Raw genomic sequence first — 25,437 nt, 5'->3', positions numbered from 1 at the left:
AACACATAAATATTCCTTAAATTTATTTTAAAATAAAAATGTAATTGATACAGGACATGTGGCTAAATGTTGAATTGGGAGAGAAAGAAAAATTTTTTAAACTTCTCTGCTTTTATGTCTTTGGATGATGAGTTAATATATAAAGAGATCCCAGAGCATTGTATTTTAAAATGCTAAATGAATGGTAGAGACAGTAAAAACTATAGGTGCTCAAGGGAGGAAGAGATGGAACTTGAGATGGGCTTTGAAAAAGGCATGAGTTAGGAATCGGCAGAAAGAAGCAGGGCTGTTCAGGTGAGAGGAATGGGTTCAGCAGAGGTTAGGAGACAGAGAAGACCAGTCTGACTGGAGAGGATGGTTTGCAAGGGGACAGTTCAGGAGCGGCTAGAAAGGTGTGCTGACATCTGATTGTGAAAAGCCTTTGTTACCAGCCTGAGGAACGTGCACTATGTGCTGTGGAAGGCATTGTAGCTTTTTGAGCAGAGGAGGATGAATTAGGAAAGATAAGTTGATCCAGAGTCCAGAATAAACTGACCCCACGGATGTAAGACTAGAGTTAGAGAAATGTGAACATATTCCGCATTGGAAGTGGGGCCCGCTGCATGCAGAAGTCTCAGGTCTTTACCACTAGGTCCATTCTGCTAGCAATTAAGACTTCAGCTATTCTGTGAATGGCTCTACCATTTTTTTAGTTCCCCAGTCATGGAACCACCTTTTTCTGCATTCGGTTGGAACTTACATCATAGGTTTAATACTAGTGTTATAGAGATATTAATGAAGTGGACACATAGAAGAAGTTAATACCACCTGGAGGAATTAGACTTACAGAGGAGCTGGCTGTAAAGCCGAGAATGGTGGGGGATGGCCAGGGGACCCGGGGAAGGATGCTTAGGCCCAGCATATGCAGCACGCACCCCATTCTCCTGTAGTTGAGTGTCAGGGTGTCAGGGGTGAGCAGAATGATGGTGGAGAAAGCTAGAAAGGGAGACTGGGGCCAGGAGGCATCAGGTCCTGAAGGCCACACAGAAGGGGTTTTATTCCAAGGGGTTTTATTCCATTGAGAGGGCACCCACTGAGGTTCAGAGCTGGGTCTTTCATGATGTAAACCCAGTCTTTTACCTGCGTTCCCATTCTCTCTCCTTTGCTCATTCCTCTCACCAGCGATTCTCAACATCTAATGTTCTCCTATAACCCTCTCGCCAGATGTCTAGCTTAGCTCCCAGAGAAGACTGGGACTGGCAGTGCCCTCTTTACCTCTGGATTCCTCTGTAATGGTGCCCAGCCCTCCTGTAGGGGAGGATCGGCGAGTGGCAGAGATGTACTGCCTAGTGCCAGGAAGGGTTGGTCTAGTTGGGGAGGCTGGGCCCCAGGGCTGTATGCCGGGGCTTCTGGAGCCAGCCAGTTACTCTGGCCCCTCGTAGGGCCTTGTATTGTCACTCACCCCTCCCATCTTGGAATTTCCCATCTCTTCCTCTCCACTTGCAAAATAAGCTCAGATCTTCCTGAATCAAAAAAGTAAAATATACCTTTGGCTTCATCATCCCCCTTCCCTAAGTACCTTTCTCCTCATCAGGGCCAGACTTTCTGGAAGAGTGGTTCATGTGCTGTCTGTTTCTTTCATCTCCCCTTACTCTTTAGCTATCCTGCCCCTTTATTTTGAGTCTGCCTTTGGAGGGAACATCCATCAACAGCCTCCCAGGTACCAAACCTGGTGGCATCATTTCCATTTTATCCCCACTTGGCCTTTCTGCGGGATTCCACATGTTTTGCAAACTCCTGCATCTGTGACTTTTCTGGCTTTGCTGTTCCTTCTCTGGCACCTCCTTTGCACTTTGGTTGGGTGGCACCATTTTTCCACCTGTCCCCCAACCACCAGCATTTTGGCATTCCCCAGGGTTTGCGGCATTCCCCAGTCCATTTCTCTCAGTGTACACTTTTCCTGAGCACCGGTTCCCACTCCTGTGGTACCTTTAGCTTGCAGCTTTGTGCTAATGAAGCCTCAGTCTCTACCTCTCTCTAGGGCCTCCATGTCGCTTTTCTGTTTACACTAACATCTCCACATCTATGTGCAAGACACCTTTCCTTTTATGTGTTAGTCATTCAGCAAAGTTTACAAAGTGCCTGCCACACAGGTCAAGTACCATGTTGGGTACTAAGCCAGGCCCCACCCTCATTGAGCAAAGGACACAGTAGTTAGCAGGGTTCCCTTGGGGTGCAGCAGGCAGCATGAAGGAAGGAAGAAGGAGTTCAAAGGTGAGGAGTCCTGGGGGCCGGGGAAGAGGGACTCTAAGAGACAGCGATCAGGGGACACCTCTTGATAAAAGGCCCTTTGTATAAAAGGCCTGAATGATGAGAAGGGGTGGGCCAGGAGTGACCTGGAAGGATGCTCCAGACAGAGGCCCTGAGGTTGTATCGGAGGAGCCCTATGTGCTGGAGGCAGAGGGAGCGAGATAGGGGACTGGGCAGAGAGCCATCTTGCTCGACTGTCTTGTAACCTCTATGGGGACCACTGGCCCGGAGTGCAGTAGAACTCTGGAGCAGAGCGGGGGTTGTCCTTTGCAGGGTGGCTGTCACCTCCAGCCTCATCCTCATCTGTGCTGCCCTCTGCACATGGCTATAGGAGGGTGCCCCGTCACCTCTTTCCTCCCCTGCCTCTTTGAGAGCCATGTTGCTGGGGCACCCACAGCCTGCCTGCCTCAGCTATGGTGACCCTTCTGTGCCTGCACAGCCACGTCCTTCTCACCTGCCCTGGAACACCGCTCCATACCATGCGTGAGTATGCATCTTCCTCTCAGGACTGAGCCATGGAAGGCAAGGACCGCGTGCTGTCCTCCACCCCGCTTTCTCTGTCTCAGAACCGGTGCGTGGTAAATTCCTGGAGAGGAGTGCTCTGTTTTCAGGGGCAGTCCAGAGGTTTGATTGTGGTGAAGGGAAGTTAGAGGAAGCCCTGAGCAGCAGTTAGAGGCTGTGTGATGCGGGTCGTCCATTCCAGAGGGTGTCCGGGATGACATTGAGTCCCGGGGAGAAGTCAGTAAGAGGAGGCCTGGGATCACTTCTTTGGAGTCACCCAGCCCCTTGTTAACTGTGAAGTGTGGAACAGCAAGGTTGGGGGAGAGGGGGTAGTTAAGCTTGTCTCTGCTGCTCCCTACCCACCCTGTTCCCTGCTCCTTCCATGTCTAAGCCCTGCCCAACAAGTACAGACAGACCCCCTGACTGCCACCAGGCCAGCCCTCACCTGCAGCAAGCTTTGTTACCATGGGGGTGGCAGAGAAAACTACACATGCCTCAAAGACAGACAGACACAGACGCATGAGGCAAAAGGATGCACGCCCCTCAGAATACCCAGAGCAAGGGAGACCCACAATCCCAGAAAGAAACACACGGGGGCCTAAGCACAGTGGGCGTGGGAGGCTGTATCTGTCTGTGCAGGTATGTGTAAATTATGTTTATATTTCAGGAGAGAACCAGTGGGAGAAAGACAGGCACAGAGAAAGAAGAGAGACACACACCCAGTTCACACCCAGAGAGGGGAAAGAGATGCGCCAGCAACTCTGACTCTGTCTTTCCCTTGCTTGAGGGGAGACCTCAAAGCGGGGAAAGACACTGCATGCTCACCAGGACAGGCTGGGAAGAGACACTGAGGACAGCCGGACTGGGGGAGAGAGTGACACATCCAGAAGGTGGAGGTGGGAGAGACAGATTCCAGGATGGGCGGGAGAAAGAGGTACACTCACGCCAGGATGTGAGCAGAGACACACACTCCCACGGTGGAGGGAGACACACAGCTCCAGACACGAGGACAGGACACCAGTCCCGCCAGGATTTGGGGAGAGAGGCACACATGCTCAGACGGGGTAGACACACACAAGCATGCAGAGCTGGCAGAGAGACACAGACACCTGCTCTGCAGCATGGAGAGAAAGACCCCCAGAGTTGGGGGAAGAGACAAATACACTCCAGAGTGGGAGGGCCCCAGAGATCCACAAACATACACAGCCCTGGAGGGGAGAGAGGAGCACACACACACACTAGGGAGGGAGAGGGTGCCTGTGCCCCACTTGGGAACACAAGACCACAGACAGAGCAACTCCAAAGGGAGGCGGCACATGTGTGCACACACATGCACACCCCCATGCATCTGGATGGGGTGAGGGGAGAGACACATGCACAGAGGAGAATGCACACATGTGTACGCATGCCAGGATGCAGGAGGGAGGCCCACACGCTTGCAGAGGAGTTAAGACAGGCCAGGTGAAAGATAGCGCACCAAGGGCAGTGAGAGGAGATACACGGGATCAAGAGATGTTTACACACTACTCATCCATGCCTGTGGTACTTGCACTATCCCCGAGACTCAGGGCGGGAAATGATCGCAGTGCCACCCACTTGTCCTCAAGCCCCACTGGGTGCGCCCATAGAGCCGGGTCTGTGCATGGCAGTCAGCGCTTGGCCCCTGAAAACACCTGAACTCTGCCTATCCTCCTCAGGTCACCCATATCCAGACAAAAGGTCACACCAAGGTCCTTTACCCTAATTAAAATGCTGGAAGTATGCAGCAGAGGCATCACACGCTCATATAGCCGGTTCTATCCTCCGAATGTGATGTACATGTGAATCACAACTATCTTGAGAGTACAACAGTAGAGTGAAGAACCTCTCGATTAAACCAATACAGTAAATGCTGGTGCATCACCAGATTCAACAGTTAGTGCCTCCACGGCCAGGCTTGTTTCTTCTATCCCCTACCCATGCCTGTCCCCATTCCCTTGAGCTTGTTTATTTTCCTGCAGGTGTGAAGTTATTTCATGTCATTTGTATATTTATGATCATGTATCTTTGGCTTCCCAGCATCTTCTGCTTGGGATTCTCTTTTCCCCTGCTCCCTAGACAGCACCTTTCCGGCCAACTCTGTGGTTCCATGGTACTTCTGTGCTCCCCAAATCCCCCTGTGGTGCCCGTGTTATGGCAGTGAGCGTGCAGCTACCTTGCCTTGCAGTTAGGTGTACACCCGCGGGACTAGGTCTGTCATCTTGATATCACTCCTTACCTGCACACAGCAAGCACTTGGGAGGTTTTGTGAGACAAGTGCCCCGAGCTGTAACAGCTCAAAGGAGAGACTTGTGTTGCCCATCTTGGGCCCTGTCTTCTCACCAACCCAGAGCTCCCTGGGCACTGGCCCTCTCGCGGCTTGCATTGTCTCCTGTTCTCCCACAAGAAGCCAGGCGCCTTGAGCTTCAGGACCTCCTGCCGCCTTAGAGTTGGGCTGAGGTGGCCTCAGGCAAGGGAACCTGCTCGGTGCTCTCTCCAGCCGCTGGCTATGAACTTGGGGCTTCCTCACATCTGTCTTGCCCCCCGCAGCCTTCACCAGCCCTGGATGCTGGCTTTCTGGGTCGTGGCTCCACCACCACCCTACCCCAGCCTCTCTGGCACCTGCCCTCTGCATGTTCTCCCCTGCTGGCCCAAGAAAGCTGGTTAGCTTCCGTGAAGAGTGCAGGTGGTGGACCAGCTGGCTCTGTAACGGACTCCGTGAACTGAGAAGTGACTCCCTTATCTGGAATAATAGTGCTGTCTGACTGAAGTGCTTGCCCTGTGCTGACTGTTCCGGGCACCTACACATAGTGATGCCTTTTATCCTAGTGATGGCTCCCTAACGTGGGTATTGTCCTGATTCCCACTTACGGAGGAAGAAAATGAGCAGAGAGAATTTAAGTCACTAAGTATTAAATGAGATAATACATGAAAAAAATTCTCAGCATAACACTCGGTTCCATTCAAGTGGTCAAACGGTTTTTGTTTGTTCTAAACAAGTCTGTTCACTCTTTTTCATGAAATTTTGGCTAATAATGATGATAATAGTCTCTAATAGAACTAGAAATCTCTGATAGTCATTAGGTAACTTTACCCCCCAAGTTCACGGAGAAAACTGAGTCTATCAGATGTGCACCCTCAGCAGCTTCTTCTCTCACCACCCACCTTATTCCCATTCTAACCCCTCCTTTTCTTGGCTGCAGAGGAGCTCTGCTCTTCTGCCCAAGGCTCATCCACTCTTTCACTGTCCCATTAAATATGGGATCGTGTTTGGTCCCACTGACTTCTTCCCTTCAGCCAGTGGAGGTGTTCAAGATTCTCCAGGTCAAAACGGTTCAGAGTCCTCACTTGTCTCTGCCATCTCCATTCTCTTTCTCCTACAGGCCTTCACATCTTTCTCAAACCACACACACCCAGCAGACTCCTGCCTCACCACTCCCCCGAAGCAACTTGGGCAAAGGTTTCATGATGGCCTCCTGCCGCATACGCATGCTGCACCCACATACACACGACACACACACACACACACACACACACACACGCACGCACGCACCCAGTGCTGAGTCCAGCAGATGCTTTCCCGGTTGCTCCACCTGCCTGCTTCATGACCCAAGTCTCTCCCGCTGTAGTGCACCCACTGCACCCATGAGCCACCATATTCTGCCACCTCAGCCTGACAGCGCCTTGATCTTGCTACGCTCATTTATTCTCCACCTTTATTAGTTAAAAAATAACTAGTCATCAGTGAAACCCCGTCTCTACTAAAATTACAAAAAAATTAGCCAGATGTGGTGACGCACGCCTGTAGTCCCAGCTACTGGGGAGGCTGAGGCAGGAGAATGGTGTGAACCCAGGGGGCGGTGCTTGCGGTGAGCGGAGATCGCGCCACTGCACTCTAGCCTGGGCAACAGAGCGAGACTCCGTCTCAGAAAAAAAAAAACAAACAAACAAAAAACAAAAAACTAGTCATCATATGCTGAATAGTTGCTTGATAGCCTAATGGCAGTATTTCTTTTTCCTTTTTTTTTTTTTTTTTTTGAGACAGAGTTGTGCTCTCTCGCCCAGGCTGGAGTGCAGTGGCACGATCTCAGCTCACTGCAACCTCCGCATCCTGGGTTCAAGTGAGTCTCTTGCCTCAGCCTCCCGAGTAGCTGGGACTACAGGCGTGTGCCACCATACCCAGCACACTTTTTGTATTTTTTTAGTAGAGGCAGGGTTTCGCCATGATGGCCAGGCTGGTCTCAAACTACTAGCCTAAAGTGATCCAACAGTCTTAGCTTCTTAAAGTGCTGAGGTTACAGGAATATTTAATTTCTAAAAAATAGTTTACCTAATGAAGGCCAGGCACGGTGGCTATGCCTAAAATCCCAGCACTTTGGAAGGCCGAGGCGGGTGGATCACAGGGTCAGGAGATGGAGACCATCCTGGCTAACACGGTGAAACCCCATCTCTACTAAAAATACAAAAAATTACCCAGGCGTGGTGGCGGGCACCTGTAGTCCCAGCTACTCGGGATGCTGAGGCAGGAGAATGGCGTGAACCCGGGAGGCAGAACTTGCAGTGAGCGGGGATGGCGCCACTGTACTCCAGCCTGGGTGACAGAGCAAAACTCCGTCTCAAAAAAAAAAAAAAAAGAAAGGTCTGACTGTTAAACATTTGGTTACTGTGTTACTTGTACATCCGTCTCAAATGCTTAAAAATAACCGTTTAGCCTCAGTAGAGTAGAATTAGCCTCAGTAGAGTAGAATTATCAGTTGATTGGTCTGTGGCCTTTGTAGCAGGGTCAAGGGTGTAAAAATGATCATGTGCATTCCTTAGTTTGGAGAAGATGTAAACATCATAAACTGTGTAAATTATTTCTGACTTTGTCATTGTCAACCAGCTTTTATTATGTACCCAGAGCTTGTGGTACATGTACGTGTAGGTTTACTGTGTAGGGTGAAGTGTAGTGCTGCCTTTAGAGATTTTTTAAAAAACTTTTTATTGTAGAATATTTTAAAGATATATAGAAGTACAGAAAACAATAGAATGAATCCTCATACCCATCGCCAGTTTCAAGTTACCACACCTCAGCAGCCAGTCTTGTTTCCTTCGTCCCCTACCCATACCCTTTGCCTCTCCTGCAGACTCTTTTGATGCAGTTACTTCATATCATTTGTATATTTCTTGGTGTTTCCAAAAAGTATAGACTCTTTTTAAAGGTATAATTACAATACAATTATCACACACTAAAAGAACAATAATTCCTTAATATCTTAATAATACTCAGATTTTGAGTTTTTTAAAATCTGCCTACCTATCTCCTGTTTTTAATGATTTCCATGATCCAAATACAGTAAGGTCCATACCTACTATTAGCTGGTATATCTCTTTAAGTCTTTTTTGACCCACAGTTATTCTTTTTTTTTCTTCCTTAGAACGTATTTGTTAAAGAAATGGATGTTTTGTTTTGTCTTTTGTTTTTGTGTCTGTCTGTCTGCCCTGTAGTGTTTCCCCCAAGTCTGAGTTCTGCGGATTGCATCCCTCTTGTATTCTTTACATGCTCTGTAAGGTTCAGGTTCTGCTTTTTGCCTCCAAACACATTCTAGTCTCTTAAAAAGGAAAGTTGGAAAGATTGAATGTGGAAGAAATACATATTGAATTAAGTGCCATAAGCAATCATGATAACGTTGCTACCAGTATAGTAAATATAGCTATTTATCATAGCTATAGTATTATGGTGTAGAATTAGCATTCCCATCGTTTTAAAAAATGCATTAAATACTAACAGATATTTCCTTCTGAAATGTTCTTTAAAACTGTGTAATACTTTAAAAAATGGAATTGGGATCTTTGTTTTGTATCTTACTTTTTAAAAACCTAATATTGTATAAAGATTGTTTCCCGCGTACTTATATTTACTTCTGTGTATTCCTCAAAAGCTAGACCACTTGAGAATGAATGACCACAGTTTATTTAGCCTTCCCTAGTTGTTGGCGAGTAGGTAGTTTCCAGTCCAGTCTTTAAATAATGCAGTAATGAATGACCTCATGCATGAATCTTTATGGGTGTCTCAGGTTATTTCTTAAGTTAAATGCTTAGGTGTAAAATGAGTGGGCAAAAAGATAAGTGCCCATTTTTCATTGGCTTGGCAATTGCATAGCAAGTTTGACCTCCAGGGAAGACTTCCAGTTGCTGTCGTTGGTAGTACACAGGAGTGCCCATTTCCTTCACTTTCCCTACCATGGGCCACAGCCACTTAGAGCAACCTTCCCTCTCTCTACACTTGTTGATTTCTTTTGTTTTAATTTGTCCTTCGTGTTTTCTGTTCTTAGCAGTCACCTACCTGCCGTCATTGCATTTCCCTTTGATACCTGGGGCTGCTTATCTTCCCTGTACCAAAAAACCCAGTTAACCCCAACTTGTTATGGTTTTGCCTACAAGATTGGCACTGAGTGAGTACATGCCTCAATATGAAGTGCTTGATATGTGTAGATTTGTAGTATCTACTTTGGCTGTTCAGAACCTGTGTTCCTGTGTTCCTCCTTTCTAGGTTTTTTTTTTTTTTCCTGTGTTTTAGATCGTTGATGTTGCCAGATAAATGAAAGATCACCTTATGTTAATACCATAGGTTCTGTTAAGGTAGGGAGAAGAACACGTGCCAAACTCTGAATTATATTGGAATTTGTAAAGCAGATAATTTAAGAGAATAATTATTCACATTACCCAACAAGTTGCCTTTTTTAAAAAAAAAGGATTGAAATTGGTACCTCTTTTGGTACCGTTAGTTATTACCTATCTGAGCAATGTCAGTTGAGAATCTAAAGTATTAGAACTCCAAAAGTCATCATCGAAGTGCTCTGAAATTACAGTGCATACTAAAAATACCTCACATTTGCATAATGCTTGTAAACCTGCATCATTGTCTGGAACACCCCACCCCTGTGAATTTGAACCCTAAAGTGGCCCTTGCTGACCACAGGCTCGCGTCCTCTGCCTCTATATCCTTCCTTGCTCCTGCTGACTTTGTTTCTGCTACTACAGTTTATGCTACAGTTAAAGAAAGGTAAAAAATCATGTCTAATGTTACACAGGTAAATACATGAGAAAGTACATACTCAGGTCTTGGTATCATTCATTCCTTTATGATCAATGCCAGTAAAGTGTTTTAAAGCAAAAGAAAGCAAACAAGTCCAGCATTGTGAAAGGTTCCTATGGACAAATTTGGTATACACCTCCTTCTCGCTAGCTCAGGTCTCATGTGCTCTCTGCTGCCACCGCTGGCTCCTGCTAGTGCTCTAGAATGTTCTGCTTCTCCACTGTTCTCTACTTTACCTTCCTGCTCCCAGCCCTGGGAGAATCCTCTCCTCTTGCCTTTTCCAGATGACTCAGGACAGTGACATTACTGGGTGATCCAGAAGCAGCATGTGTAAAGCAGGCCTGCAATGATGGCATGAGTCCAGGGCCTGTGGTCGTTTGGCCCTCCTCAGTCACTCTCCAGCCCTGTCATGGGAACATCCCCCCATTCCCTTTAAATTCCGTATAGTGCCGGGCTCCCACGTTCCTCCAGCATGTCAAGCCACATTTCACATGCCTGCCCTTGCACGTGCCATTTCCTCTGATGGAATGTTCTTACCCCTTTAGTTCACTGAACCAATACCTACTCATCCTTGAAAACTGCTCATGTGTCACCTACTCTATGAAGCAAAATTAATTACTGTCTGTGTCCTCCCCCTGTGCCTTGATGGTCTTTGGTTTAGCATCTGCACACACCCTGTCCTTCTCTATCTCTTCTTGTGCCCCGGGGTCCCATCCCCTCTAATGCATTATCCTTTCTTTGCCTTTCCTTCTCCATCTGATCCTTCCTGTCAGCATTTAAACATGACAAATCTCTGCCATATTTTAAAAAATAAAACAGTGACAGCTCACGCTCCTCTCTGTACCTTCCCCTTCAGCTGATAGCATTTCTCCAAAGAGGGATGTGGACTTAGTGCCCCGGGTTCCTCATGCAGCACTCATTCCTCCACACCAGGCTTCCATTCTGGTTCCCCAAATATAATAGTTCTTTTCAAGATTACTAAAAACCTGCATGTCACACAACCAGGAGGAAGTAGGGTTTAGTCCTTGTCTTGGCTCTGCCTCCCTGCAACATTCTCTTCCCTTGGCTTCTGTGACCCTAGAGCATCCTGGCTTTCCCTGCTACTCCGTGGCATACCTTTGACCTGTTTGCTGGCTTCCCCACTCTGTCCATTCTCCAAGTAGTTCCTCCTTTCCCCCTCTCCATGCCCCTTTCCACACCTTGCGGTGCCATGGTCTCTGCCATATGCCATCTTCCCCCTAGTCCTTACCCTGCTCTTCAAAACCTTTACTGGTGTGCCACTCACTGTGTTTTGTGCCTTACATGCAGTATCATTTATTCCTCACAACAACTCTGTAGGGCTTCATTATCTCACTTTATAGCTGAGGAAACTGAAACTGAAGAAAGATAAGTCATTTACCCAAGGCCGTGAGCTAGTCCACTTGACTTGCAGTCATCAGGCAAGATTGCTTTCACACCACTGGCTGAGTGACCTGTCCCACAGCCCTTCCATCTCCAGTTATACCTGCTAAAGCAGCGGCTCTCAGCCTCCAGTAGGCTCCAGCCTTGCCTTTCTGGAACCTCCCTTCCCACTGCTTTCCTTAAGACACCATCAGCTCCAGTCACAGGAGGAATAAGCACTTCTACCCTGGTCTGCACTTTTCTTCTCCCTGGACTGGGACGCACTCCCCACCTCTCCAGCCTCACCTGTCTAGGTCCACATCTCACCTACCCCGAATCTGGGTTCAGTTGGCTCTTTCTTCCCAAATTCCCATCTCCAAAGCTTGGAAAGATCTTTTCTTTCTGTGAATTCCCGCTGTACCTAATCTATACTTACCTTGTGGCATCTTCTACCTTCTGTTTTGTATTATCAATAATTATAAATTATGAGTATCCTTTTGGGATACCTCCCCTACTAGACCGCAAGCTCCTTGACGGTAGAACTGGTGACTGATTAATCTTTGTGTTCACCATGATACCTTGATAGCTAAATTAAATGATAAGGATTTATTTATCTGTAAGTTTGTTCTTATAGCCCTTTCCCAGAGCTCTCTGCAGATAGGGGGACTGTACTGGTCTGTTGGGGAAGACGAACTTTCTGGACATGACCACAAGATGGCAACAGTGACTGCAGCGTCCTGGTGTCTGTAGAGGGTGGGCCAAGTCAGGAAAGAGAACAATGTCTTCTTGATTGCAGGAGACTCAAGGGAAATCCAAGAGAATTTTCAAATTTAAAGCATTCTGTCAATTCCCAGTTATTCACAGAGGTGAGCAAATAGATTGGACAACTGTTTTCTTCTGTGGGTTCATTTGGCCAACAGCATGGAAAGCTCTCTTCCTGCCCTTCCTCCCGTCTTCCTTTTATTCATTCAGCACATACTTGAGTGTCACCTGTGTGCATCCACTGTTCTAGGTACTAGACATACAGAAATGGGCAGTAAAAGGCAGGATCCTGTTCTAATGGAACTTACATTTTGTGGCCTTCACTGGGACCCAGTGGAAGATATTGGAGATAGAACCAAGAGTTTCCTTGCTGCTTTTTGTTACTTCTGCAGTCATCTTTTCCCCTTTCCCCCAGCATGGATCGATCCATAGTTTTATATTATCTACACACGTTTCATTTCAACAAGCAAAGGGACCACTGGTCAGTGAATCACAGTGACTAATTTTGTTTTAGCCATGATTATTGGTGACCTTCTCCCCTCTTCCCAGTACCCAGTTAATCAAGAATCGACTGTGTTCTTCTTACAGTTAAAGATATGGAAGTTAAAGGTAAAAAATCATGTCTAATGTTACACAGGTAAATGCATGAGAAAGTACATATTCAGGTCTTGGTATCATTCATTCCTTTATGATCAATGCCAGTAAAGTGTTTTAAAGCAAAAGAAAGCAAACAAGTCCAACATTGTGAAAGGTGCCTATAGACAAATTTCACATACACGGTGTCAGTGCTAATGGTGAGTGATAAAGCTGACCTAATGTAAGTTTACTTAAAGTTGCGTCTAGTGTTTAGAAACAGTTCTTCTTCAAGGGGTAAACAAGAGTGTAAAAAGAATACACATGTAATAATTTAGAAGCATCAACTACCACACATTGCTTGTTTTAAGACCAAGAAGTTACTATCTGTTAGAGCAGCCTCCTTTGTGGTATAAATCTTAGTTGAGTATTCATTTTTTTTTCCAGTATCAGTTCCCTGTCCCCTCCCTCCATCTTCCCCGCATACTGAATGACTTTGAAAGATGGGATTCGGTTCCACACAACCTCTTACCAAACCTTCCCTTCATTTCAGGAGGACAAGAGAAGGGGATTAATTTGAAAGGCTATGTCAAAGAGGCATCCTGTGTTGTAGAACTCACGGTATGGAATCGTGGCTCCTATGTACTTCAGTCGAGTAGATTATTTTTTATGACATGTAGCTATTTTCTCTGATTTTTAGCAATTATAATGTTTTCATATGTGCATTATCATCTGTTACCAACCAAAGTTAAGCCATAAACAGGGGTCAGTCCGTTGCTGAATAGTCAGTAATTATGTATTACCCAAGTTACTTTTCAATTGAACATGCAGAATGACTGCTGACTTCCCATGGATCAGTTTTATTTTAGCTGTGATTTGGGTTTATGTATGACCATGGCCACCATAAAATTTAAGGTACACCCCACCTATGCCACAGAGATGAGAAGATTAGAAGTATGCTACTTCACCAAATAACACTTTTAATACGAATCTCATTTATATATGAGCCTTCTTCTCAGGAAGTATTCCCATTGTTTGTCCTTCAAAGATTCCATTGACTGTGATTCTGTGTAAGAGCCTGTACCCAAAAAAACAAAAATAAAAACAAACCTTATTTTTTAAATCCACATCAGGCCAGGGCAGCACTTACCTCTGAGTAACACTCTGAATATAATAACTTTGCATTTTGAGCCCTCAGAACTATGCTAGAGACTTTGCGTACCCCACTTTAATTCACACACTACTGCAAGGTAAGTATTTTTTCGCATCCTACAGAGAAAAATGCTGAAGAGAGACCAAATACGTCATTGAAAGTAGTTACACAGATAGTGAAGGTCACACAGGATTCAAATGTAGTTCTGATTCTTGCCTTTGCCTCTCTGCTACTATTCCCCTGCACTGCTTTAGGCTCTGAATCAGGGCAAGGATTCATGTTTTGGGGCCCTCTCCAAGTCAGAGTTTTAAAGTAGCATTACAAAGGTGATTTCCAGAACTATACTGCCTGAGATGATGGAAAGATCTTCTCTCTGTAACACATTTCTGTATCACAGTAGGGAAGGAGACCAGGGGAATGGGGAAAAACCGAGGAGTGCGTCGTCATGCAGTGTAGGGGCCACCCCAGATCCTGGTGCTGAAGCTTCAAGAAAGAGGAGCCTGGGACTTTGCATTGATGGGTTTGAACCCCATTTTGTTAACTGTCAGCAAACACTGCAAAGCCTTAAGTGAGTTTATAATTTAGGAACGTCAGGCCAGGCACAGTGGCTTATGCCTGTAATCCCAACACTTTGGGAGGCTGAGGCCGATGGCTTACCTGAGGTCAGGAGTTCGAGACCAGCCTGACGAATATAGAGAAACCCCATCTCTACTAAAAATACAAAATTAACCAGGCATGGTAGTGCATGCCTGTAATCCCAGCTACTCAGGAGGCTGAGGCAGGAGAATTGCTTGAATCTGGGAGGCGGAGGTTGCAATGAGCTAAAATCGCACCATTGCACTCCAGGCTGGGCAACAAGAGCGATACTCGGTCTCAAAAATAATGTAATAATAGTAATTTAGGAAGGTCACCTTTTTTTTTTTTTTTTTTTAAATGCTAACCAGCTGGGCGCGGTGGCTCACACCTATAATCCTAACTTTAGGAGGCCAGGGCTGGCAGATCGCTTGAGGTCAAGAGTTCAAGACCAGCGTGGGCAACATGGCAAAACCCCGTCTCTACCAAAAATACAAAAAATTAGCTGGGTGTGGTGACATGCACCTGTAGTCCTACCTACTCAGGAGGCTGAGGTAGGAGGATCACTTGAGCCCAGGGGGCGGAGGTTGCAGTGAGCCAAGTTTGCGCCACTGCACTCCAGCCTAGATGACCGAGTGAGATCCCATCTCAGAAAAATAAATACATATAAATAAAATAACCTAATTAGAAACTGAAAGGAGAATGGCCACTTAATTGTTTCGGAGAGCAATAAAGGCACATAAAGATTGGTTGCTTTCTGAAGAATCTAACAATGGCATTGGGTATAGGAGTTGGGGAAGCAAGTTGTATAGGCATCTACACTTAAGGTAATTTGTAAATTATACAAATAATTTTTAAAGTTTAAGCCCCTGGTGACATGACACATACATGGCTCCTTCACCCTTCTTGTCTTCTGCAGAGCTCCAGTCTGCCTCTCTTGCTCTTAGCCCCAAAAACAGTGAATCTCCTGAAGTTACCTAGACCCACAGTACAGTTTGTGACTCCCTCTACCTGGAGTACCTGCCCATGCCTGGCTGATACTTGTTCTTTTGTTATCTTGGCTTCTGTATTACTTCATCTGTTTTATTGAGTTAATCAAAGGCAGGCCTATCAATTAGCATGGCACTTATTTCTTTTAAAGCAACTGCTAGTGAACATTTTTTTAAAAGTCTATGCAGAGGCTGAATTGAAACACTTCAGTGGGTACTTCCTTTGGTATTTGATAAGTGGAACGTATCCCAGAACTATTTATCATCCATGGGTCTCAGTTCCAGTTAGATGTATTCTTGGAGCCTTTAAATCATGTAGTGTGATACGCCAGCCCATAACGCAACAGGTGAACTGAACTGGCTTCCTCCAAGTTTGACAGCTGAGAATGTGGCTCTAAAACCTGCCTAGATATATATCCTTTTCTAGTAAGAACTGAATGCAACTCACATTTAAGCCAATATTCCTTTCCTCTTTTTTTCCTCCCTCTGAATGGGAAGGAGAGATTTTAGTCATTTTGAGTCATTACCCTTAAAGGATTTTAGTTTATCAGTTTGCAGAAAGTTTTATTTTCGTTACTTCTGTAAATTTATATGATAATGAGTTTCTCATCCTCATTTTGTTTTTTGTAATATGAAAACTCTGTCATTTTGTTGTTTTTTAAGAGTTTGGGAGGGTATAATTGATATTGTACAGAATGCCCACATGTAAAATGTGCTTGCAGTTTTCACATATATGTGCATATATCCCTGAAACCATCACCATTATCAACATGGTGAGCATATCCATCATTCCTAAAAGTTTGTTCATGCCCTTTTGTGATGGATCCCTCCCTATCCTACCTCCTGTCCCCAGACAACCACTGATCTGCTTCCTGTCCCTGTGGATAAGCTTGCGTTTCCTGGACATTTGTATAGATGCAATCATATAGTATGTACTCTTTGTTTTGCCCAAGTTCTTTCATTCAGCCTACTTATTTTGAGGTTCATCCATGTTACTGTATGTATCAATAGCTTATTCGTTTTTGCTACTGATTAGTAGCCCATTATAGGAATATACTACAACTTGTTTTTTTGTTTTGTTTGGGGGTTTTTTTGTTTTTGTTTGTTTGTTTTTTGAGACAGAATCTCACTCTGTCACCCAGACTGGAGTACAATGGCATGATCTCGGCTCACTGCAACCTCCGACTCCCGGGTTCAAGCCTCCCGGGTTCAAGCAATTCTCGTGCCTCAGCCTCCTGAGTAGCTGGGCTTACAGGTACATGCCACTATACCCAGGTAATTTTTGTATTTTCAGTAGAGATGGGGTTTCACCATGTTGCCCAGGCTGGTCTTGAACTCCTGACCTCAAATGATCCACTCACCTTGGCCTCCCAGAGTGCTGGGATTACAGATATGAGCTACTGCGCCTGGCTAGCTAATTTTTGTATTTTCAGTAGAGATGGGGTTTCACCATGTTGCCCAGGCTGGTCTTGAACTCCTGACCTCAAGTGAGCCACTGACCTTGGCCTCCCAGAGTGCTGGGATTACAGACGTGAGCTACCGTGCCCGGCTAAAACTTGGTTTTATCCATTCACACAAGGATAGACCTTAGGGTTGCATCTAGTTTTGACTATTATAAACAAAGCTACTATGGATATTCACGAAGAAGGCTTTGTGAAGGCTTATGTTTTCAGATCTCTTGGTAAATAGCTAGATGTGAAATGACTGTGTCATATGGTAGACACGTGTTCAACTTTTAAATAAATTGCCAAACTGCTTTTTAAAACAATTGTACCATTTTTACCTTCCTGTCCATGGTAGATAGGAATTCTATTTGTTTCACATTCTCAGCAGCACTTGATACTGTCCAGTGTTTTTAATTTTGGTCATTCTAATGGGTAGATAGCATTATCTCACTGTGGTATTAATTTGCATTTCCCTAATGATCAATGATCTTTTCATGTGCTCCTTTACTATTCATATATTTTCATTGGTGAAATATCTGATTAGCTCTTTTGCTCATTTGTTAATTGAGTTTTTTTATTGTTGAGTTTTGGAAGTTCTTTATATATTCTGGATACAAGTAATTTATGAAGTAAATGCTTTGCAGAGATGTTCTAATCTTCTCGTGGCTTGTCCTTTTTATTCTCTTAACATTGCCTTTTGAGGGGAAGTTTTAAATTTTGATGAAATCTGATTTATCAGTGTGTTTATTTTATGGGTTGTGCTTTTGGTGTTGTGACCAAGGACTTTTTGACTAAATGAATGCCACAGAGATTTTTTTGTTTTCTTCCAGAAGTTTTATAGTTTTAGGCTTTACATTTAGGTTCATGATCCATTTAGAGTTAATTTTTCTATACGATGTGAGATGTGATACCAAGTTCATTTTCTTAATATGTAGATACCAAACTTTTCCAGCAGCATTTGTTTAAAAAAATATATTTTTGGTGAAATAATTTTTTCTGATTATAAAGACGTGTAAAGATTGTAAAGACATTGTAAAGATTAGGAAGACATTTGTATAATGTAGAAAAGTGTAAAGCTTATGTCTTCCTAATCGTCTGTTTGTAATTTACCTAGGTACATTTAACAGTATTGGGAGAGGGAGAGCAAGTTTTAAGTGCATAGTTTTAAAAAATTGGTATCATAGTGTATATACTTACTGTGTGTCCTGCTTTTTACAATTTTAACATTATAACTTTCCCCACGTAACTTAGTATTCTTTAATTGCTCTTTCCCATGGGATTTAATATTCTTTAACTGCATGGTTTTTAATGACTGCATAGCTGTTCTATCACATGCATATCACACTTCACCTCTTTTATTTGACATTATCAATTTTTAATCTTAAAATATACTTTGAGCATCTTTAAACTTAAAATATTTTTATTTTTGCTTAAATTTTTCTAAATGAATTATCAGGTCAACATATATTAACTTTTAAATGGCTTTGATTACATAGTTGCACAATATATTCCAGAAAGATTTCAACAATTTACACTCCCATCAGCAATAACTAAGCAATTTAATCCTTTATTGCAAGTTTTGTTTGTTTGTTTTTGTAAAAGCCTCAAGGATACCCTGGACACTCCTCGGCTTCTCTCAAAGGCAAGTATTTTCCGCTAGCCAAGTGCCATTCTCCCTTCTCATTCTTCCCAGACATAGGACCCTTCTACTCAGCACTGGCCAAGGTGAGCAAACTCCATGCATTTCTTGCCTTTGCTACCAAAAAAATTAGCAGGATGAACATACCTCCCTCCTAAGTCTAGTTGGATAAAGAAGCCCCTTTTCTTATCCAGGGCAAAATCTTCTCCCTCTTCTCTAGATCCCGTTCTACCCTGATTCTTCCAAGAATGCCCTACTTTCTTCCCTGTATCTTTATCCCTAGCATGGAAGCATTCTCTTGTCTCTCCCTCTGGGATCTTGAGTTCCCCCTTAGCTACCCCCTATTTTATTTTTCTCTTTAGATGCAAAACTCCTAGAAAGAAAACATCCTCTTGTTGGATGTCATTTCCTTGTCACCCAATGAGCTATCCTTACTTACACGTTCTCATTCTCCCTCCCCCCATTCTCTCACTCCCTCCCGCCCCACCTCTCTTGCTGTAGTTTGGCATCCTCATGCCTAAGTGGTGAACCTATGGGCCGGTTCTGTAGCTCTTAGCATTTTTATATTTTTGTGGTTTCCGCCACACTTTCCTTCCTTCTCCTTAAAGTTCTGTCTCTGCTCTTTCTCCCCTTAAATTACCTGATTTTGCCTCATAGAGGTGATCTTTCGGCTCCATCAGCAGTTAACCAGTAATTTGGCTTGAGTCTGTCTCTGTAAGAGTTGGCTGTACAACTATCATTGTCTTTGTTCCTCATATCTCTTTTTGTTAATACTATTGGGCACATAAGTAGACTTTCTTCTAGTAAATCTTATTTTTGCTGGTTTTCATGTCTGCTTTGGATAACTCCAACACATATCTTCTGTGTCTCATTCAAACAAGCACTGCCTTTCCTCTCTCTCCCATCCTACCTCCCCAAAGCATTTGCTGTTCTCAGTGCTTTCGATCCATTTGGTGTTTTACAGTTGCCAAACATCTCATAATGAGTACATGAGTGTGAACAGTCCAGCCCATTGGGCACTTTTCTCACCTGAATCTGTACAGCATGTATAAACTATGCTGCATGGTAGCCAAAAGGTCATCTTAGAATCTAATAATCTATGGTTCTAATCTCTGACTTCTTTTTCGCAGTCATGCCCACCCCTACAGGCACACACATGCTTTTTTCCTTTGTCTTTCTTAATTGTACATTTTTTAAGGCAAAACTACCAAATATCCATAGTACTGGTTTCCTTTTCTGACCTTCTGTGGTACTTTTTTATACCATATAATATTGTTTTTAAATGTTGATTTGTCACTCTGATACCACCTTATGGCAGATTTTATTTAACATTTATATTTCTTAACTTGACAAAAAGGTATATATTCTTTTTTTACATACATACTTTAAGTTCTGTGGGATACATGTGCAGAACATGCAGGTTTGTTACAATAGGTATACACGTGCCATGGTGGTTTGCTGCACCTATCAACCCATCATCTACATTAGGTATTTCTCCTAATGCTGTCCCTCCACTAGCCCCCCACCCCCCACCCCGACAGGCCCCGGTGTGTGATGTTCCCCTCCCTGTGTCTATGTGTTCTCATTGTTCAACTCCCACTTATGAGTGAGAACATGTGGTATTTTGTTTTCTGTTCTTGTGGTAGTTTGCTGAGAATGATGGTTTCCAGCTTCATCCATGTCTCTGCAAAGGACATGAACTCATCCTTTTTTATGGCAGCATGGTATTCCATGGTGTATATGTGCCACATTTTCGTTATCCAGTCTATCACTGATGGGCATTTGGGTTGGTTCCAAGTCTTTGCTATTGTGAACAGTACCGCAATAAACATAACGTGTGCATGTGCCTTTATAGTAGCATGATTTCTAATCCTTTGGGTGTATACCCAGTAATGGGATTGCTGGGTCAAATGGTATTTCTGGTTCTAGATGCTTGAGAAATCGCCACACTGTCTTCCACAATGGTTGAACTAATGTACACTCTCACCAACAGTGTAAAAGCATTCCTATTTCACCACCTCCTCTCCAGCATCTGCTGTTTCTTGATTTTTTGATGATTGCCATTCTAACTGGTGTGAGATGGTATCTCATTGTGGTTTTGATTTGCATTTCTCTAATGACCAGTGATGATGAGCTTTTTTTCATATGTTTTTTGGCCACATAAATGTCTTCTTTTGAGAAGTGACTGTTCATATCCTTCGCCCACTTTTTGATTGGGTTTTTTTTTCTTGTAAATTTGTTTAAGTTCCTTGTAGTTCTGAATATTAGCCCTTTGTCAGATGGATAGATTGCAAAAACTCTTCTGTTCTATAGGTTGCCTGTTCAGTCTTTGACAAACCTGACAAAAACAAGCAATGGGGAAAGGATTCCCTATTTAATAAATGGTGTTGGGAAAACTGGCTAGCCATATGCAGAAAACTGAAACTAGACCTTTCCTTACACCTTATGCAAAAATTAACTCAAGACGGATTTAAGACTTAAATGTAAGACCTAAAACCATAAAAACCCTAGAAGAAAACCTAGGCAATACCATTCAGGACACAGGCATGGGCAAAGACTTCATGACTAAAACACCGAAAGCAATGGCAACAAAAGCCATAATTGGCAGATGGGATCTAATTAAACTAAAGAGCTTCTGCACGACAAAACATATATATTCTCCAGCCACAACTAACTTGTCTGCTCCTACAGAACAGGAATCATGTCTGTCTGTACCCATAGTAATTCAGATTGGTACCATACATAATAGGTGTTGGTAATGTTTATTCCATCAGTGTCACATATTCGTCTTAGTAGAGTGGTAACCATGTATAATTGAGCCTTGACCCTCTGGTGTAGGGAAATGAAGCAAGTGATTTTCTGCATAGAACTTGTGGCTTCCTTTTCTCTCCTAGTTAATATCCCTAGAGATTGGTCTTCATAACCTGCACCAACAGACGGATGCTGAAGATAACCCAAAACATTGAATACTTCAGAATACATTTTGCATTTTCTTTGTGTGTCGTTGAGGATGGACATGACCTGGGAATTTAATTGGAAACAAGCAATAATCACATCATAAAGACTAATTCAAGAGCTCAGAAATTATCCCTGGCTCCTTATTCTGCCTCTGCCTGAGGGCGCTCAGTGGCTTGCACCCTTCTCTGTGGACAGATGGCCTGGTCTCAGACTGAGGAAAGCACTCATGGGGCAAGATTTCTCCCATAGCGATTGTTAAGGACAAGATAGACACCACAAAAGGTTTTTCTGAAAACTGTGTTGTAGAGAAGATAATGGATGTGTTTAGAACATAAAGAAAGTAAGCAGCAGTTTTGAGAAATGACAGTAAACTTGAAGTAATTTATCAAAATAAAAATGTGAGTAATCTAGAACTGTGATTCAGGGGAAAATATATAAATCTAGGGATATTAATTTGTGTACTTTTCATTTTTCCATGTACTATATGTTTTTAACAGGATTTAAGATACATTTTTCAATAAAGTGCAAAGAATGTGAATAAATGATAATGAATTAAAAGCAGTTTAGTACATATGCCATTAACCAGATTGGCCTGACTTTTGGAATTTAAAACTAACTCTTCTTTTCTTTTTAGGTTGCCTCTTGGTGCTGCCTTGGCCGTATTTGGCACCCAGAATGCTTCATTCTGTGACGGTCTATTAATAAGGTTGCCTTGCTAGAGTTTGGAGCAGGGCCTCAGGTAGGTGGCTTTTATCATTATATGGCATGACTTTCAAAGTGATTAATTATTCCAGTTCCTAAATACTATAAGATATAATATTAAAAGCTTTGAAAAGCATGCCACATAATAAGCATGCCACTTACGATCTTAGGGTCTATCAGTATGTACCGTGATCAGGACTTTAGTAATAATTATGGTTGAATGGGAGACCTAAAATACTAGCAAGGAACAATCTTCCTCACTCTTTCCACAAAACACATAGCTGCTGTAAAAACTTAATATTTGTTCCTGTTCCCCAGATAGCCCACAGATGTACCTTTAAGCTCTTCTTTCTCTAAATCTTGCTCAGTGATACACTATCCCATGTTGCCCTTATATCTATTTTTTTTTTCTTTTTTCTTTTTGTCCTGGGAAGGATCCTGTTACCTATGGGCAGGTGGAGAGGGGGATTAGACTTGCTCACAGGGATGGGGCAGATGCTAGAATAAGGAACCCAATGCAACAAGAGCAATTTGCCAGCATTGTTGGGAAGAGGACACACACAAGCATCTAGATTTCCTAACCTGTAGGCGCAGCTCAGTGTCACAGAATCAAGGTGTAGCAATACTTGGAAATCCAGGCATACATGGATATGGTACCAGGTAAGTCTGTCAGTACGACCTTCAAGATAGGGTAGAGGGTGAGAGGCCAGGACCCCCAGCCCTAGGATGGGGAGACTGGAAAAAAAGCCAATGGTGACTGTGCCAGATACCAGGGGATGGGCTCCTAAACTCTTCACTGATGGCAGATGGGGGAAAGGAGGCCTTGGACAGGGTTTCACAAGATACATGAACAGAGCTTGACAATCAAATTAAAGGTACATGAATTGATCTGGCTAAAATTTTCTATAAGAACAACATTCTATGGGTTTAAGCATCAACGCCATTAACATTAAAATTTTAGCTATCTGTATACTATAAAAATCTTTCGTGTTAGGGATTGTGGATTTTTCTTCTTTTTCTTCTTTACTATAGTTTTTAAACTTGTTTTTAATGAAGTTGTTTTTTAGTAGCTAGAAAAAGGAAAAATGATTAGTTTTACTTAGCCAAACCACATTTATGCAGGTTTTCTCCTTTTTTATTCTCCTGTATCTGTAATCAGTTGAAAATTTTCTCTGATATTTTAAACCTGATCCTCACATTTTATTTTCACATGAAGGATGTCCTTTTTTAAAGATTTTAAATTTTACTTTGTTCCTTTTTCCTTCCCATAGAAATTCACTCACTATTTCTAAATCATAAATCATGATCAATACAGGTTCCATGTGCTTAAGGAGCTATGGAACAGGACATTTAAAGCAGAAGTGTTCTAAACGTCCAGGCTGGCTGAGTGCTACCCAGGTTTGTATCCATGCTTGGCGGGCTCTGGGTAGCACGAGCCTGAGACTCCCTGGCTTTTGAGGTCTGCCAAAGCAGGTGACACCTCTCCTGGGGACACAGAAGTAGTACGGACTCCCAGGTGGCGGTGGTGCTTTCCTTAAGTTCCTACCTCTCTGCCAAAACAAACTAACCATGTATTTCTCTGGGGCTTGTCTTCTGAGCTTGCTTTAAACCAATGTGAAATTTCAGGAGACCTGAAACATATTTACCTGCTAGGTTTGATTCCTGAAATTCCCTTAAAGGGACCACAGTTCTGTTCAGCAAATGTCTGCTACATGCTAGGGTGCTGACCAGGTGCTAGGGATATGAAGATGAATAATAGCATCCCTGCTGATGAATTTACTGTCACTGGGGGAAAGACATATCAGGTCATTTCAAGAAGAGCTTTCCAGTCCATATTAAGGGCAAAAGGTTCAGAGAGGTAAGGTTTTCAAGGTCATTCTTGATCAAATAGAATTAGTCAAGGAATATAGATAACAAATCTCTTCTAATTGTTCCAGCCAAGAGAGTACATGGCGTCCTCTAGAGGGAGGCAGAGGAGAGAGCAGCTACCCTTGATATGATGGTTTTGCCTAGAACTGATCCTGTTTAACCTTAACTATGTGGGAATAAATAGAAATGGTTGTTTCTAGAAGTGATTTTATCCTGGACATCCACATGGGCATAACTTAGGGAGGACAGATGGATGGTATGTGCAGACCTGAACCAGGCCACAAATTCTGTTTTCATTACATTTTTTAGTGCTACTCAAGCATTAGCACATATACAACATTTATGCCATAGCACAAGCCCATCTTTAAAGTACACTTTACTTTGAGATGGCTTAAAACTAATTATCTGCTTGAGCTTTTATAGCTAAGTAAAACTTAAATTTATAGCTAAGTAAAATTTTCTTTCCTTAGCACTTTTATAAAGTGTCTGATGTCTGCCTTTTTGTTTGAATTTATAGACAGATTCAGTATGAGCGCTTGACAGTTCAGACATGAAATTTGGATTATTCTGTATTTGCGATTTTAATAGCATTAGGCAATTAACTATACATGAATGGAGGCATGTTCTCCAGACATTTAGCGTCCTTCATTGTGAACATTTTTATAGTTGGTGTCAAACATTTTTGTTGTACCCCCAGAAACTTAAGCAGTTATACTGGTAATAAGATCAATAACTTACCACAATTTGGGATACATGCAGTTTTCAGATTGAGCTGACCTGTGGGCTACCTACTTTGTAATCAGACCCAGATCACCAACATTTTGGGACTGTTTTATAGAAAAAAAAAAAAGCACAAGAAATTATCTGAAAATAGAGTACTGATTAATCTTACTTTGCATTCAGATATAATTGCCGTTCTTTGCTCTCTGAAGCATCATTGCTTCCCTTTTGCACAATTTCTTTTTCATTTCCTCTTTGAAAATACTAATGGCCCTGTGTGAAGAAAATGAAAATATCTCAGTATTGTATCACCCATTGTATTTTTAAGTCTTTTTATTTTGATAAAAATACACAATCGTAGGGAACCCCTCCCCACCCCCCACCCCACATAGCAGTTAAAATGAAGTGCTTCTAAGTTATGGATCACTAGAAGGGAGCTTTCGGTCGGGCATGGTGGCTCACGCCCGTAATCCCAGCACTTTGGGAGGCCAAGGCGGGTAGATCACTTGAGGCCAGCAGTTCGAGACCAGTCTAACATAGCAAAACCCCCATCTCTACTAAAGATACAAAAAATTAGCCAGTATGATGGTACATGCCTGTAATCCCAGCTGCTGCAGAGGCTGAGGCACGAGAATCGCTTACACCTGGGAGTTGGAGGTTTCAGTGAGCCAAGACTGCACCACTGCACTCCAGCCTGGGTGACAGAGTGAGACCCTGTCTGAAAAAAAAAAAAAGGAGTTTTCAAAAGAGAAAAACAGTTTTTAACTTAACATGGCATTTTTGCTCTA

General features: G+C 43.2%; 1 protein-coding gene across 4 annotated transcripts in view; it reads left to right on the top strand.

Annotated features, from left to right (window-relative positions):
- Window positions 1-25,437, top strand: part of PLAG1 (pleiomorphic adenoma gene 1) — a 50,741-nt gene that overhangs the window by 10,260 nt on the left and 15,044 nt on the right. For 2 of the 4 annotated variants that reach the window (XM_011997567.1, XM_011997570.1), the window contains exon 2: window positions 21,993-22,097. The exons of the other annotated variants lie outside the window; for them this stretch is intronic. The gene's annotated coding sequence lies outside the window, so the exon portion shown is untranslated. The remainder of the gene's footprint in view (window positions 1-21,992; window positions 22,098-25,437) is intronic. 4 annotated transcript variants of the gene reach the window in all.

The sequence above is a fragment of the Mandrillus leucophaeus genome, unplaced genomic scaffold, assembly GCF_000951045.1.
Source record: "Mandrillus leucophaeus isolate KB7577 unplaced genomic scaffold, Mleu.le_1.0 Scaffold542, whole genome shotgun sequence".
In the NCBI taxonomy this organism is placed as follows: domain Eukaryota; kingdom Metazoa; phylum Chordata; class Mammalia; order Primates; family Cercopithecidae; genus Mandrillus; species Mandrillus leucophaeus.
The sequence above is the reverse complement of the archived record's forward strand: the minus strand, read 5'-3'. Positions and strand labels throughout refer to the sequence as shown.